The following is a 17,395-nucleotide window of genomic DNA, read 5'->3' as shown; positions in this document are numbered from 1 at the left end:
CCACTTCATTAAAAATCTCGATTCACCAGTACAACACTGACTTCAACAACGATTGCCTTAGTCTTCACAAAACCCTATGAAGAAAAAAAAATCCAATTCTCTGTCTTTTTACCCCCTCCCGAAGCATGAAGCTAGCTCTCCGACCCTTAAAAACTTATTCTCTCTCCCTTTCATTTCTTAACCTATCCTCTCCTTTAACCCTAATTCTCCCCTCTTTCAAATCCTAGCCTCTGAATTTCCTCAATCTTCCGTCTTGGATCCAGAATTGGCTCTGTCGTCAGAGCTTTCTCCTCCATTTTTATCTTTAAGAGATCTTTTTATCGAAAGGATGTTCTCGGAACGGCACAAAGAACACGACAGCCTGAAATGGAATCAAAACCCCCGTAATCGGGACCACATTGAGTTGCCCGACTAATTTAGGTCTCATATTGGCTAAGAGGCCCGTAGTAAGACCTGGATGTTCCCGTAATTGGACCGCATTGGATTGCCCGACCAAGTCAGGTCTCATATTGGGTAAGAGGCCCGTAATAGGACTTGGATTGGATGTCTTGAAATTGGATCCAATTGGCTCTTCGAACCAGGCTCATCTATCGTTGGATTGGTCTTTTCTCTTTCTGTTGACTCTCGTTATTGGAATCAAACGGAGCATTTCAGTATGCCCCGGCTGACTATAATAGGATGACTGAACCTGGCCTCTCAGTATTTGCACTGGAATCGGTCGTTGCTCCTAATATTCGAGGTAACTGAATATTAATAAAAGTCCCCTTTCTTTATATTTTCACGGTATACTCGTGTTACAATACGACATCGGAGTTTAGTATTGTTGGATATATAAATCTATTTCTTGAAATAGAGTAAGTCATTACTAAAAGTATAATCTTGATATTATATATTGCCCATCTTTAGCTGATTGTTGATCATCTTGAAATAAACATCCCAATGTATAGCTTTTTTCTATTTTACTTCTTTGGTTAGATTTGAAATAATACTACAAATGGTAGTGACTTTTGTCTTATTTTTTGATTTGTCCTTCAAGTCTAGTCTTTGCATTAAGCTGTTAGGCATAGTATATTGTCACCTTTGTTAGTACTCAAGTTGGATGTAAAAAAGCTACAACTATTCTATTCAACAATGATGTCATGATTTCATATTTTTTAAATACAAATTGTATAGCAAGGGTCAATAGTCAGTTCAAACAACCATTGGCTTCCTCAACAAAAAGTATTGCCACACCTTTGTCGCATATACAATCGCTAATTGCTCTCAATCACATACAAAATAATTGCACTCTATTCTTCTGAGCTTATATGATTTATATGCTATAGGTTGAAGGTCCCTATCAAAGTCTTATTGAACAACCGCTCCAATAGGAAAGTCGGAAGTATCAATGTCAAGCATTTAAAGAAGATTAGGATCATACAGTATTGTCTTGCTGGGGAATGCACTAGGCACCTAATTGTAGAAGGTGAGGTTGTATTTTACAAACATCTAAAAAATCCCAATAAGTTTCATCCATATGAGAAGAATATAATTCAAATTCCAGTTCAAAAGTGCTAAAAAATACTCTTTTTAGTAGCCTCAATTACACATAAACCTCAATTACTTTGTTACTTTCATATTTAATCAATTTATATTTTTCTTATAAGCTCCAATCTTAATTACTGAGCTTTAACAAGTTGTAACTTCTAATGTAACTGTCCACTTGATGTAAAATTTTGCATGTAATTGTCAATATAAGTTTTCTATACGTTCAAGAATTTTGAGCCCAATCTAAGTTGCAGATTGTGAGAAAACCTTCAAAAATTGCACTAATGTCACTTGGTTGCCAACTTGAAAAGTGAAGAAAAAATCCCAGTAGTGATTTCTCCTTCTCTAACTATTAACTTTGACTCAAAATTCGTGTGCAGCTTGAACTTTAAGTCTTCCAATACCATGCCAAATTTCATCTTGATTCGACTAATAGATCTTCAAATATCATAGAAATCCTATCTAACTCCAAACTGCCAACTTCCAAAACCCTCTTGTGCTAAAAACCAGATATCTCTAAACCACACCGTTAGATTATCATAAAATTTTGTATACACTTAGTGCACTTAATAATCCAAAAAATTCTAAATTTTGAACCGTAGATGTTATACCAATAGTAAAAACTAGCCAAAATTGCTAGCCCAAGTTATATTGTATAAAATCCAAATCACTAATATAAACTCTAACTTTGAATAATAATTTTTAAGTCTTCAAAAATCTTATAAAAACAATCCTTATGCCTTTGGAAAGAGCTTCAAGCTAGCTCTCATATTCTAATTTCCGATCTTCAAATGAAATCTTAATTTTCCCTAAGTAGTCATTTTAATGACTAGAGGTCTAATTTCGACCCTGTTTTACAAATAGTCAGTCCTTGGATATCAATTTAATCTATCCTAAGGATTTTTTAGCCCAATCCTACCATCAACTTGACCCTAGTATCTACCATATCAACCATTTACTTCTTCTACCCTGATTTTATCAATTTATGGGCTTTCTAAGGCAATAAAAAAGTTTCTATATCCTAGAAGGTAAAAATACTAATTAATTTTTATTTACTTGCTATTAAGACAAGAAAATAGGCTAAGAGGCTTTTTTAAAAGTAAATTAAAAATATTTTGAATTCTTATTGAACTAATAATAAATAATATTAATTAAAAAAATATTTTTAGTCATATTTTCAGCATATAATCGTGTCATAACATGACAATAATTGAAATATTAGAGTAGTAATGAGTGCTTCCTTCAACTTATCAAAGATGCTTTGCTGTTCTAGTTTCCATTCAAATACAAAATCCTTATCCAATAGGTTTATCAATGAGGTAGCAATGTGAACAAATTGCTAAACAAAATGGTGATAATGTCTAGTAAGGCCTAAAAATGAGTGAACTTTAGAAGCATCCTTGGGGGTTGGCCAATCCTCTACTGCTTTTACCTTATCTTCTTTCATACGTATGCCTTTAGAAGACACCACATGCGTCAAAAAGCTGACTTTGGACTTCCAAAATTCACAATTTGATTGTTTGCAATAAAAAGGAGTATCTTGTAGTTGGCACAATACTTCTTGTAGATATTGTTCATATTCTTTAGAGGTTTTATTATATATAAAGATATCATCAGTAAAGACTATATACTTATCTAAAAAGTCCTGAAATAATTTTTTTATGTGATCCATAAAAGAAGCTAAAGCATTGGTGAGGCCAAAAGGTAAAACTAGCCATTCAAAAAGTCCATAGCACGTACAAAATGACATCTTTTCTACATCCTCTCTTGCAATAGGTATTTGTCAATAGCCATTGTAAAGATCTAATTTACTAAAGATGGTCACACCCCAAAACTAATCAAAAAGATTATCCACCCATAGAAGTAGATATGTATTTTTAACAATATGCTTATTGAGGCCTCAATAGTCAATGCAAAAACAAAGTCCACCATCTTGTTTGGGTGAAAATAATACATATGCTCTCTATGGTGATGTGCTTATTTGAAAGACGCTTTTTTCTAAGAATTTGTTGAATGTCTTTTATAGCTTTTCAAGTTTTTTTGATATTAGGCAATAAATTGGTCGACTTGCTAGTTTGGCTCTAGATAATATTTTTATTTGAAAAGAAGAATCTCAATCAAGAGGTATTCTACTAAGTAGGTTAATTAGAAAAAATATTATAATACTTTTTTATGAGTTTCTCTATCCATTCTATCCTTCGATTGTCTTTCCAATAATTGATGCAAGAAAAGTGGCTTCTACTTACTTTGTAGGACCATAAATAAGACAAAACAAAGTAGATTAGAAAATAAATGATATAGACAACTTTAAAAGGAAGTTAAGAGTAAATTCTAGCAAAAATTATCTAGAAAAACTAGATATTGATACTTGGAGAGGGTTGGTTATGAACTAGGGTCAAAACAGATCCCAAGGCACAAAACCAAGCCTTAACAACAATTTTGGGGTTCTTTTGTAAATTAAAGAAAGAGATTTGATAGCATACTAGATAGAATTTCTATGAGCATTGGTTTTGTGTGATTTGAATTTGTGATGACTTTGTAAGTGCTTTACAAAGTCAAGTTTGATTTGCATGACTTAGATTTTTGTGAAATAAAATAGGATTGATATTTTGGGTGATTTTGAGAATTCAATAACAAATCTACAAGTAAAATTTTGTGGATTAATATTTATAGTTGTGCTTAATATGTGCTATGAATTTTAACTTGATGTAATGGTTGAATTGACGATTATTGAGGTTTAAGTCAATCAAGGTCTCAAAAAGTAGAGTTTTAGGTCTAATGAGGAATTTTAAATTTTCGTGTAATCTACTAGTTGGATTGGAATAGAATTTATGTGCAAAGATAGCAGACTTATTTTCTAATGTATATAAGAACTTTAAAATCAATCAAATGGTGAAAAAAAAAGATATTGGCTCTAGGAGATTGACATCAAGGTCAGAAAAGGAGGTTGGCCAATACTTGAGCACATTTTTGAGGTTATCATCTATTTCATAATTTTGATCATTTTCAATTATTTTTGTACTTATTTTCAACTTAATTATTAAGAAGTATGAAAATTTTGAGTTAAAATCAATAGTTCATTCATTAGTTATTGGGTTTTAAATCTGTTTTAGGAATTATTTAGGATTAGTTAGGGTTTAGTTTATGATTTAGGATTTGGTTAGGATTTGATTTAGGATTTAGAATTTATTTAGGATTTGATTTAGAATTTAGAATTTAGTTAGGATTTGGTTAGGATTTGATTTAGGATTAAGATTTGATTTAGGGTTAGGATTTGATTAGGATTTGATTTAGAGTTTAGGATTTGATTAAGTTTTGATTTAGGATTTAGGATTTAGTTAAGATTTGATTTAAGATTAAGATTTGGTTAGGAGTTGATCTAGGAATTAGTATTTGTTTAGGATTTGTTAAGGATTTGTTTAGGATTTAAGATTTATTTAGTTTTTGGCCTAAAGTTTGATTGAAGTCCAATAGGATTTTAACTAGAATTGAATTAAGATTGGATTGAGATTTATTTAAGATATATTTGTGATCATTCTAATATTTTTTTAATATTTCTTATTCTTTCTTTATAATTCATTTAAGATTTCTTTGAATTGATTAAAACTTTCTTAGTATTGTTATGGTCTAATTAGAGTTTAATTACTATTCTATTAAAGTTGTGATTTTATTGTTGCAATTTCCATTCTACCTTTCACAGCTAAGTGCCCAATGTCATGATGTAATACGACTAATAGGTGAAAGAGTGTGAAAATTATTATAATATAGAAGATCTTAGTTCAAAGTATTAGACCAAATTATCTTAGAAATATAGTTAATAGTCAAAAGGGTAGTATAACTAAAAAGTACCAATATTATCTTTTACCAAATGGCCTTCTACTTTCTTTGTTGGACCATAAATAAAACAAAATAAAGTAGATTAGAAAAATAAAGAATATGAGCATTTATAGAAAGAAGTTAGGAATTGATTTTAAAAAAAATTAACTTATAAAGACAAAATTTGATACTTGAGGAGAGTCAGTTATCAACTTGGATTGAAATCAAACCCCGAGGCACAAAACTGGGCACCTATGGCAACTCTAAGGCTCTTTGGTAGATTAAAGAATGGAATTTGAAAGCAAACTAGATAGGATTTCTATAAGCATTTTTTTTTTGTAAGATTTGGATTTGTAATGACTTTGTGAGAGCTTTACAAAGTCAATTTTATTTTTGGATGACTTAGATTTTATGAAACAAAATAGGATTGATATTTTAGGTGATTTCAAGAGTTTGTAATAAATCTATAAGTGAAATTTTGTTGATTAATGGTTATAGTTGTGCTTAATATGTATTGTAAAATTTAGCTAGATCTAACTATTGAATTGAGGATTATTGAGGTTTAAGTAGGTCAAGGTCTCAGTAAGTAGAATTTTAGGTCGAGTGAGGGTTTTTAAGATTTTTTTACAATCTACTAATTGGATTGGAGTGAAAATTATGTATTTGGATAGTAGACTTATTTTTCTTTGTATATGAGAATTTTGAGATTGATTGAATGGTTTGATAAGAAGAAATTGGTGCTAGAAATTCAACATTTAGATTGAAAAAGAAGGCCGATCTACACCCGAGCACATTTTTGTGATTATCATCCATTTGAAGTTAAGAATATTAACTTTCTCCTTAGAAATTTGAGCTCAATCCAATAGTTGGATAAGAAGAAATTGAGTGCTAAAGTTCTATATTTTTGAAGGATTTTGGTTTTTGCTACTGGTTATTGAATATTGCTACTGAGTATTGGATACTGCTATTGGTTTTTGATAACAACTACTAATTATTGGCTACTGTTATTGGTTATTGATTATTGCTACAAGATATTGGTTTTTGCTATTGAATATTGATTTTGCTATTGGTTACCGACTATTGCTATTGGATATTGATTATTGCTACTGAATATTGATTATTGTTATTGGATCTTTGTTTTACTACTAGTTATTGACTATTACTATTGCGTATTGATTATTGCTATTAGTTTTTGGTTACAGCTTTTGGTTATTAGCTACCATTATTGGTTATTGGCTACTCTTATTGGTTATTGATCATTGTTATTGATTATAGGTTGTTGCTACTGGTTACTGTTACCAAAGTCAATTACTGTTATTGGTTATTTATTTTTGCAATATTTCCTTTATCTTTCACATCTTGATGCCTAGTGCATTCTTAAGCTAACCTCCATGTAATAAGATATATTTAGTGAATCCGACATGAAATACTTGAAGTGGAAGATATTTGGTTTTCTTGGATTATTTGAATTATGGAAAAAGAAGGCAAGAGAGTCGAAGGAAGAGCTATGGATGGTGCATCAATTGGAGCTATAGGTAATAGAACAAGTAGATGATAAGATATATATTTTGATCCTAACTCTGCAAGTATGTTTGAGGCTTTTGCCTTATTCATGCAACAACAACAAATTAAAGGTCACAAAGAAGATATGACAAACAAAGCATTAGAAGCAATTGTAGACAAGATCGATCAATTTGAAGGAAAAGATATTACAAAATATTTAAGATGTTATCTAAAAGAAATGGAATTGAAGTATGTTTCAGAAAGAGAGATAGTTCAATTATTTGAATTAGCATCTATATCAAAGATAAGAAATCAAGTAAAGTCTCTTATAGGATAATTTGGAGGTTCATAGGAGGGATTTTCTCAAGCATTGAAGGATGAGTTTTTCTTCGAAGATAGTGATAGGGTTACAAAAAAGTCTTTTTTTAAATGGATTAAAAGGCCATAGAAAGATCTTCTAGCAACAAAATTATTAAAGGAGTTTGAAAAGCAATATTCTTCTTTATCAAAGAATGAAAGGTAATTGTTGGATCATAATAAGATGGAGCTCTTTCTTCAAGCCACTGATGGAGAGTTGCAAGAGAAGTTGGAAATCTTACTTGAAGATAAAAAAGAAGATGAAGAATTGACAACAAATTAGAAAGAAGTCGAGGAGGCAGTGGGGTTGTTGGCAAAGAGAGAAAGAAAAAAATTTAGGGTTGATATTCAAAGACCATTACAAGCATCTAAGTTAAAAGTATTTACTATCTATCTAATATCTTTAATTCAACCTTCAATGGCTACATCAAAGAAAGAAGAAATAGACATCAATGAAATCATACGTTGTCGTGTTGTAACACGAGTATACAGTGAAAATAAAAAGAAAGGGAAATTTTATTAATATTCAGTTACCTCAAATATTGGGAGCATCGACCAACTCCAGTACAAATACTGAGTGGTCAGGTTCAGTCACTCCATTACAGTCAGCCGGGGCATACTGAAATGCTCCATTCGATTCCAATAACGGGAGTCAGCAGGAAGAGAAGGACCAATTCACACGACGGGTTCGAGGAGCCAATTGTATCCAATTTCGATAATCCAATCCGGGTCTTCTTATCCAATATGAGACCTGAATTGGCCGGTCAACCCAATGCAGTCTAATTACAGGAAATCCAAGTCTTACTACGGGTCTTAGCCAATCTGATGCGAGGACTAATTTGACCCAATTATGGGAACATCAAGGTTACTACGGGCATCTTTCCCAAAATAGGACCTGAATTGGTCAAGCGACTCAATGTGGTCCCGATTACGGGGTTCGATTCTGTTTCAGGCTGTCCTGTTCTCTGTGCCGTTTCAAGGAACGTTGTTTTCGATAAATGGATTTCTTAAAGGTAAAAATGGAGGAGAAAACTTGACGACGAGAGCCAATTTCGGATCCAAGCTTGAGGTGGGAGCCAATTCCGGATCTAAGACGGAAGATTGAAGAAATTCAGAGGATAAGGTTAGGGGGGATATAGTTTTGAGGGAGGAGGTTTTTTTTCTTTCGGAGAATCAGGGGAGGGGGAGGTAGTTTTCAAGCTTTTGCAAGGTTACTAGTTCGGTTTCATTGGAGGTTTTTGAAGATCAAGGGAATTAGAGAGAGGAGCTTCATGCTTCGGGTCGGGGAAGGAAAGACATAGAATTTGGATTTTTCTTCTTCGTAGAGTTTTGGGAAGACTGAGGCAATCGCTGCTGAAGTCAGTGTTGTAATGGTGAATCGGGATTTTTAAATGAAGTGGGTTTGAATACTCTTGACTGTTTTGTAAAAATCGAGTTACGTCTATGATTAAAGGATTAAAGGGGTGTCTATAGGATTGAGTATGCGGAGTGAATGAAATTTATTGGGTTAATCTAACAGGACAGTTAGTGGATACAAGATCGTAAGTACAAAAGGGTATTGAAGATTAACAGTTTGGGTTGTTCGGGGTTCTCTGTAACGTCTAGAGACCTATCGGCTGGGGCAAAGAAAAGACTTCGACAAGGAGTCAAAGAGCATCCGTATAGATTTACGGTACATTGTTGCAGTAGTTTATATTCCAGCAGTCAAAAACTGATAGACTGCTTGACTATCGGCGAATCTCCATACTACCTTCTACAGCCAAACGCCCGGCGCGTTCTCGAGCAGGAAAGCACGTAATACGACATAAGTGGTGAACCCGACGTGAAAGCTTGAAGTAGAAGGTATTGGATTTTGGTTGATTTTATCTTTATTTTTATGGAAAACGAAAATAAAAATTTTGAAGGATTTTTGGGAGAAGTTTCTGGTGGGGAGTCTTCTAAAGGACAAGGTATGCACATGGATCTGTCTATTGCTAGTTTGTTTCAAGCCTTGTCATTGTCAATGCAGCAACAGCAAAGCAATGATTGAAAGGAAGCTTTGGCAACCAAAGCATTGCAAGTAGTGGTCAATAAAATTGATCAATTTGATGGGAGGAATATTTCAAGGTATTTAAGATGTTATGTTCGTGAAATGGAATTAAATCGGGTTTCTGAGAAGAAAATGGTTGCACTATTTGGACTTGCCACGATACCGGAGATAAGGGACCACATTACATCGATTACGGATCGTTGTCGAAATTCATGGGAGGATTTTTTACATGCATTGAAAGACGAATATTTCTTGGAAGATGCTGATCGCGTTACTAAGAAGCTGTTTCTGGGATGGATTGAACGGCCCAATAAGAATTTGCAAGCAACAGAGCTACTAAGGGAATTTGAGAGGCAGTACTCTCAATTATCGAAGGTAGAAAAATTGACATTGGAGCCGAATAAAGTTGATCTATTTCTTCAAGCTGCTGATGGAGAATTGCAAGAGAAATTAGAACCCCTTCTTGAAGACAAAGAAGAAGATGAAGGATTGACAACGAAGTGGAAGAACGTTGAAGATGCGGTGGGGTTGCTTACAAAAAAAGAAAGGAGGAAGGATAGGAGCAATATTTCGAAAACAGTACAAGCACCCAAAGCTCCAGTACGTACAACACCACCGACAATGCCTACAGTTCAACCTTCAACATCCTTGTCAAAGAAAGCAGATATGGGTATGGAAGAAATTATACGAGGAATGCAAGATCTTCAAATCAAATTGGCAAGACTTGAAGAGAATACTTCTATAAATAATTCGAAGAATGTTTCAAAACAAGGATATGTACAAAGATGCATTTGGTGTGATGATGCTTCACACACTAGAAAAGATTGCAATAAATTTAATAATATGATACGGCAAGGAATTATTTGCTGGAAAGATGGGAAGATAGCATTGAAAGATAGGGAGGATCTTCTTCAAACCAATTTTGGCAAGGGAGGAATGAGAGCATTGGTTCAAGATTACTTAAAAGAGCATGAAACAGTAGTACGAGAAAGTGCAAGTTATGGTGCTAGAGTAGATGATGAAATTGGTGGAAGTACGGAAACTAGTGAGTTTTGGGCTTCTGCCGTTTCTACAATGCAAAAAGGGAAATTACCTCAAGAAGCGTTATTGAGAACTGCAGCTACAATACGAGGAAGAACATGTTGAGAGGATCCTGTTGAGTCTCTTTCAGTTCATGCATATATTGCTAAGAGCCAACATGAAGCTTTGATGGAAGAAAAAAGACGAGGAAATTTTGATGATACTAGAAAAGGAAATTCTTTTAAGAGGCAAACTCGAGGAGACAAGGCTCGGGAGGCAGCTTCACAAGAATTGCCTGTAAAGGATACCTCAGCATCATTGGGAGAAAAAACAACGGAGACAAAAGATAAGGGCAAATCAATTGCTTATAAGCTACTTTCTGACATTGAAGCGGCAACAAATTTGAAAGGGGTGTTGGAAGAACGTATATTAAACGCTAAGGTGGAATTCACATTGAAAGAAGTCTTGGGAATTGCAAAGAAGGAGTTTCATGATGTTATCATTGACAGCATTAAGCAAAAGAGGCAATTAATGAGCGAAACTGGAATGAGTCATGCTATTGATGCAAGAATATGTAGAGATGAAGAAGAGGTTGATATTGGTTACAAGCAACCAACAAATGAAAAGAATGGGTATAATCAGCGAGTACGTTTCGAAGATTCTAGTGACAAGGAAATGGAAACTTTGAGCCATTATACTCGAAAGCATTGGGCAAGGGCAACTACTGAGGTATTGGTGAAGATAGGAGATATAGAAGAACCAATAGTTGCCTTGCTGGACCATGGTTCTGAAATAAATCTCATGTCTAAAGATCTTTATAAGCAGCAAAAATGGCCAATTGATATGGAACATGGATAGGCAATACGAGCAGCTAATAAAACACGAGGCGAATTATATGGAGCTTGTCCAGATGTCAAAATTCGGATTGGGGATGTTGCGACGGAGCAACATTTCTTCGTTCAAGATACAACGTCTTATCCGTTGATTTTACGACAACCTTATATCACGGCAACACGGATGGAAACAAAGGTACTTGACGATGGTTCTGCTTATGCAAGGGTACGGAGCGAAGATGGAAGGAAAGCTGTACAATTTCAAACAGTACCTCCTAACCATGAACGGAATCGAGATATGTTGAGGGAGAAACCATTGCCAAAGATTGTTGAAGGATTTAAGGATTTTGGGGAGGTACCACTGTAAAGCGAGATTATGGAGGTACAAAAGAGGAGGTACTCTCGCGAGATGAAGGTGCCTTTGATGCGAGTTTTATTGGTATATTGGAGAATGGAAATATTATGTATAAGAAAGTGTATGATTTTAAAAGAAAAGAAAGAAAAAGATTATATGATATTGAAGGACAGTTACGCAAGATAGGTACATTGCAAGATGATGAGAGGATTTTGGGTGTTTATGAAGAAAATGGGCTGGAAGATTCATTGGAATTGATTACATCTATTGGGTTAGGGGATAATGATAAGATTGTTGAGATTCATTCGAGAGAGGTTTATACCATGCTTGAATCTTTTCAAGGATCAGAAGTCACAGTAGAGAGGAGATATAAAACGGCAGATAAGAAGGTAAAGCTTGTTGCCGGACCATTACCAGAGGATTCTAAAGAACAAATGGGAGAAGCATCAAAAGAAGCAAGTTTAAGAGATCCAATGAGTATTGGACATCAGTTTACTGAAGAAACTTTTGAAGAATTGAAGATTGGTTCTGATGGTTCTTTATTCCTGGAGGAAATTACTTGCTTCAAAAAGATGTTGGTTAAACAAGGTAGATCGTTTGCTTTCGAATCTCATGAAATTGGGTGTGTGGATCCAAATATTATAACACCTATGGTTATCTTCACTGTACCGCATGTACCTTGGAATCTAAGACCGATTCCAGTACCGAGGGCACATTTATCTAAATTGGTGGAACTATTGAAAGAAAAGATAAAGATGAAAATATTAGAACCTTCATTTGCGCCATATTCTAGTCGATGGTTTACGGTACCTAAAAAGAATGGGTCACTGCGGTTCATTCAAGATATGAAGCCAGTGAATGCTGTAACTGTCAGGAATGCAGGAATTGGACCTATTGTGGATGAATTTGCTGAGGCGTTTGCTGGAAGGGCGATCTATTCAATGGGTGATTTGTATTCAGGTTATGATCAATTTCAACTTGCCGAAGGAAGGAGAGATATGACAACGATGAGGACACCGCTTGGATTGGTTAGAATGTGCACTCTTCCTCAAGGCGCGACCAACTCAGTTGCGCATATGATGAATGGGATGAATAAGGTATTGAGAGATTTTATTCCGGAAAAGACTATGCCTTTTCTAGATGATGTTCCAATAAAAGGGTGCAGAGAAGGAGACAAGGATGAAACTTTAGATACGAGGGGGTGTCGCAGATATGTTGTTGATCATATACAAGATTGTGAAAAGATTTTAACTCGGCTTGGAGAAGTTCATCTTACATTATCGGGTATGAAGTCCGTATTTGGAGTGCGAGAGGTTGTAATTGTTGGACATTTATGCGGATCTTACGGAAGAAAACCAGCTCCGACTAAAGTTGATGCAATTGGAAGGATGAAAGAGGATTGTGGTTCTTTAACAGAGGTTCGCAGGTTTTTGGGTGCAAGTGTATTTTATCAAATCTGGATCCATCATTTTGCTCACATAGCGGATCCATTATATGAACTGTTACGCAAGGGTTACCGATTTGAATGGAAAGAAAGGCATATTCAGGCAATGCAAAGATTGAAGAAATTATTGATGTCACCTCCAATATTGAGGAAGGTTGATTATAAGTACAATAGACCAGTGATTCTTACTGTAGACGCTAGTCCAATTGCCGTTGGATGGGCTGTGGATCAAGATGATTCGAATGGGAGTAGATTTGCAGTTCGATTTGGGGCTAAAGTTTTAAATATTCGTCAGCGTGCATATTCGCAAGTCAAAAGAGAACTTTGGGGAGTCGTTTCGGCTATGAAAGCTGAAAAGGACTATTTGATTGGGGCAGTAGTAGTAATTGAAACTGATTGCTTGCCATTGCTTGGAATGATTATTAACTGTTCAACCCCAGATATTGCAATGTTAAGATGGATTGCTTATATTAAGTCACTAAATCCAGAATTTAAGCATATCACTGGAAAGGACAATTTAGTAGCAGACATGCTATCTCGAGCAAGATACGAGAGGGAGGACGAAATGATTGAAGACATTGATGATGTCGGATTGAAATTCTATTCAATATCGAATCTCAACAGAGAAGACAAGCTATTTCTTGAAGAATCTTATGAAGGAGAATTATTGGATATTGGTCATTACTTGAATATCTTGACTAAGCAGGGGAATTGGTCTACAGAAAAATTCAAACAAATAAGAAAAAAAACATATGGATTTTTACTTCGAGATGGATTCTTATGGAAGAGACCGAAGAAAGGAATTGGGATGCCACAACGAGTGATAGGCAAAAGGGAAGAAAAACTAAAATTATTAAAGGAGTTTCATGATAGTTTATGGGCAGGGCATAGAGGAATCTGGGCTACTTTTGCTAAACTCAAGGAACGATATTGGTGGAAAAATATGTATCGAGATGTGCTCTCATTTGTAGAGTCATGTGAAATCTGTCAATCGTATTCTAATATCCGACATCGAGATGGTCTTCATCCTACGTATCCTCTGGCTATTCATTTTAAATGGATTGTTGATTTGGTTATTATGCCGGTTGGGTTATGGCAGATGAGATATTTGGTTTTAGCTCGTGAAGATTTATCAAATCAAGTAGAAGGAAGAGCATTGAGGACAAAATCTACAGAGGGGATTTGTAGGTTTTTGCTTGAAGATGTCATTTGCCGTTACGGGTGCGTAGGAAAAATCACTGCAGATCGTGGAGAATTAAATACACAAGAAGCTCGTAAGTTCTTTGAAAGATGTGGAGTTAAACTATCACTGACTACTGCTTATAATCCGAAAGGGAATGCAAAAAGCGAACGCGGTCACCCGCCGATTGTGAAAGCATTGGTTAAAGCTTGTAATGGGAAAGTTAAAGAGTGGCCACGGCTTTTGTCATTTGTATTATGGGCTGATCGAACAACACATAGTTCGGTGACAGGATATATGCCAGTAGAACTTATGACAGGTCAAAAACCAATTATGTCGATTGAAGAAAAGGTACTTACTTGAAGTATGCTACCATGGGAAGATGGATTGACAAGAGAAGAACTTCTGGCTATTAGGATTTGACAATTGGAGCAAAGAACCGAAGATGTCCAGATAGCATTGGAAAGGTTAAAAAGAGCAAGGTTACAAAACAAGGCGCGATTCGATAAGCAACATCGATTGAGACAAGAAGCAATTGAGGAAGGTGACTGAGTACTTGTTTATGACAATAGTCTGGATAATCAACATAGTACTTTGCGGAAATTTTCAAAACGTTGGTTTGGACCATATGTTGTAACAACTGTTTATGATAATGCGACTTACTCATTACGGGAGTTAGATGGTACAAAATTGAAAATACCAATTGCAGGGAAGCAAGTAAAAATATTTAAACGAAGACACGTAGAGATGAATATGGAAGACCTTAATGAAGGTATAGAGATTTCGCAGCAAGAAGATGGAAGTGATTTGGATAATGAAGGTGACGAAGACGAACTGGACAAAGACGTAGGAGATATATTCTGAATCAAACAGCAATTGGGTAAATTGGTGCATACCGGAGGATGCACAGGTTCAGAGGGGGTGGATGTCGTGTTGTAACACGAGTATACAGTGAAAATAAAAAGAAAGGGAAATTTTATTAATATTCAGTTACCTCGAATATTGGGAGCATCGACCAACTCCAGTACAAATACTGAGTGGTCAGGTTCAGTCACTCCATTACAGTCAGCCGGGGCATACTGAAATGCTCCATTCGATTCCAATAACGGGAGTCAGCAGGAAGAGAAGGACCAATTCACACGACGGGTTCGAGGAGCCAATTGGATCCAATTTCGATAATCCAATCCGGGTCTTCTTATCCAATATGAGACCTGAATTGGCCGGTCAACCCAATGCAGTCTAATTATGGGAAATCCAGGTCTTACTACGGGTCTTAGCCAATCTGACGCGAGGACCAATTTGACCCAATTTCGGGAACATCAAGGTTACTACGGGCATCTTTCCCAAAATAGGACCTGAATTGGTCAAGCGACTCAATGTGGTCCCGATTACGGGGTTCGATTCTATTTCAGGCTGTCCTGTTCTCTATGCCGTTTCAGGGAACGTTGTTTTCGGTAAATGGATTTCTTAAAGGTAAAAACGGAGGAGAAAGCTTGACGGCGAGAGCCAATTTTAGATCCAAGCTTGAGGTGGGAGCCAATTCCGGATCTAAGACGGAAGATTGAAGAAATTCAGAGGATAAGGTTAGGAGGGATATAGTTTTGAGGGGGGTTTTTTTTTTTTTTCAGGGGAATCGGGGGGGGGAGCGAGTTTTCAAGCTTTTGCAAGGTTACTTGTTCGGGTTTTCATTGGAGGTTTTTGAAGATCAAGGAAATTAGAGAGAGGAGCTTCATGCTTCGGGTCGGGGAAGGAAAGACATAGAATTTGGATTTTTCTTCTTCATAGAGTTTTGGGAAGACTGAGGCAATCGCTGCTGAAGTCAGTGTTGTAATGGTGAATCGGGATTTTTAAATGAAGTGGGTTTGAATACTCTTGACTGTTTTGTAAAAATCGAGTTACGTCTGTGATTAAAGGATTAAAGGGGTGTCTATAGGATTGAGTATGCGGAGTGAATGAAATTTATTGGATTAATCTAACAAGACAGTTAGTGGATACAAGATCGTAAGTACAAAGGGGTATTGAAGATTAACAGTTTGGGTTGTTTGGGGTTCTCTGTAACGTCTAGAGACCTATCGGCTGGGGCAAAGAAAAGACTTCGACAAGGAGTCGAAGAGCATCCGTATAGATTTACGGTACATTGTTGCAGTCGTTTATATTCCAGCAGTCAAAAACTAATAGACTGCTTGACTATTGGCGAATCTCCATACTACCTTCTACAGCCAGACGCCCGGCGCGTTCTCGAGCAGGAAAGCACGTAATACATCAACGTGAGATGAGAGATTTGTAAATAAAATTTACAAAACTTAAAGAGAAGGGTCAATCATCAAGAGCATCAACAAAACAAAGACTAAGACTAATGGAAGGTGTAGTACATAGGTGCATGTGGTGTGATAATATAGATCATTCAAGGAAGGAATGCAAAGATTTTATAGAGGCACAAAATAAAGGAGTTGTTTTTTTTAAAGATGGTATGATACACTTAAAAGAAAGTGGAGAAAAATTGAAAAATAAATTTGGTAAAGGAAGAATGAAGGTGTTTGTTGGAGATACTTTTAAAGTGCATACAATCTCAAGCAATGAAGCATCAACATATTGGGTGGAAGAAAATCCTAGTAAATATTTAAGTATAAATCTTGAATTTTTAGGAGAATCTAGTTCTTTGTCGACAAGTGCAATGAGTTATGCTAAAAAGAAAAAATTTACTAGAGATGATTTAAAACGTGTTGGTAATAATCTTTGATAAATTATTGCATGGAATGATCCAATAAATAGATTATCTGTGCATGCTTATATTACAAGGAGTCAACATAAAGCGTTAATAGAAGAAAAACAAAAGAAAGATGAAAATAATGAAAGGCCTTCAAAAAGAAGTATAAGGAGAGAAAAATCATGACAACAAAAGAATCCTATACATAAAGAGACAATAGAGAATATTTCTTCAAAAAATGAGAAATTGGAGAAAAAAAAGCAATGGCTCATGCTTACAAATTACAATCAGATATTGAAGTTGATACAGATTTGAAGAAGGTATTTGAGGAGCAGATTTTAAGTGGAAAGGTTGAATTCATAATTGGTGAAATTCTACGAATTATAAAGCGTGAATTTCATAAAATTATTGTTGATACAATAAAGAAACAACAACAATCTATAGGAGACTCTATAATATCAAATACACAAAGAACAAGAGCAATGGAAAACAATGAAGATGAAGAAGATGAAATACAAATTTTTGGAGATATCTTGTGAGTTAGATTTGCAGAAAAAGAAGATGTCATTCAAGCTTCTAGCCATTATTCTAAAAGTCATTGGACAAAGGCTACTACAGAAACTT

The sequence above is a fragment of the Physcomitrium patens genome, chromosome 4 (genome assembly GCF_059467195.1).
Source record: "Physcomitrium patens ecotype Gransden chromosome 4, ASM5946719v1, whole genome shotgun sequence".
NCBI lineage: Eukaryota > Viridiplantae > Streptophyta > Bryopsida > Funariales > Funariaceae > Physcomitrium > Physcomitrium patens.
This window is presented reverse-complemented; position numbering follows the sequence as displayed.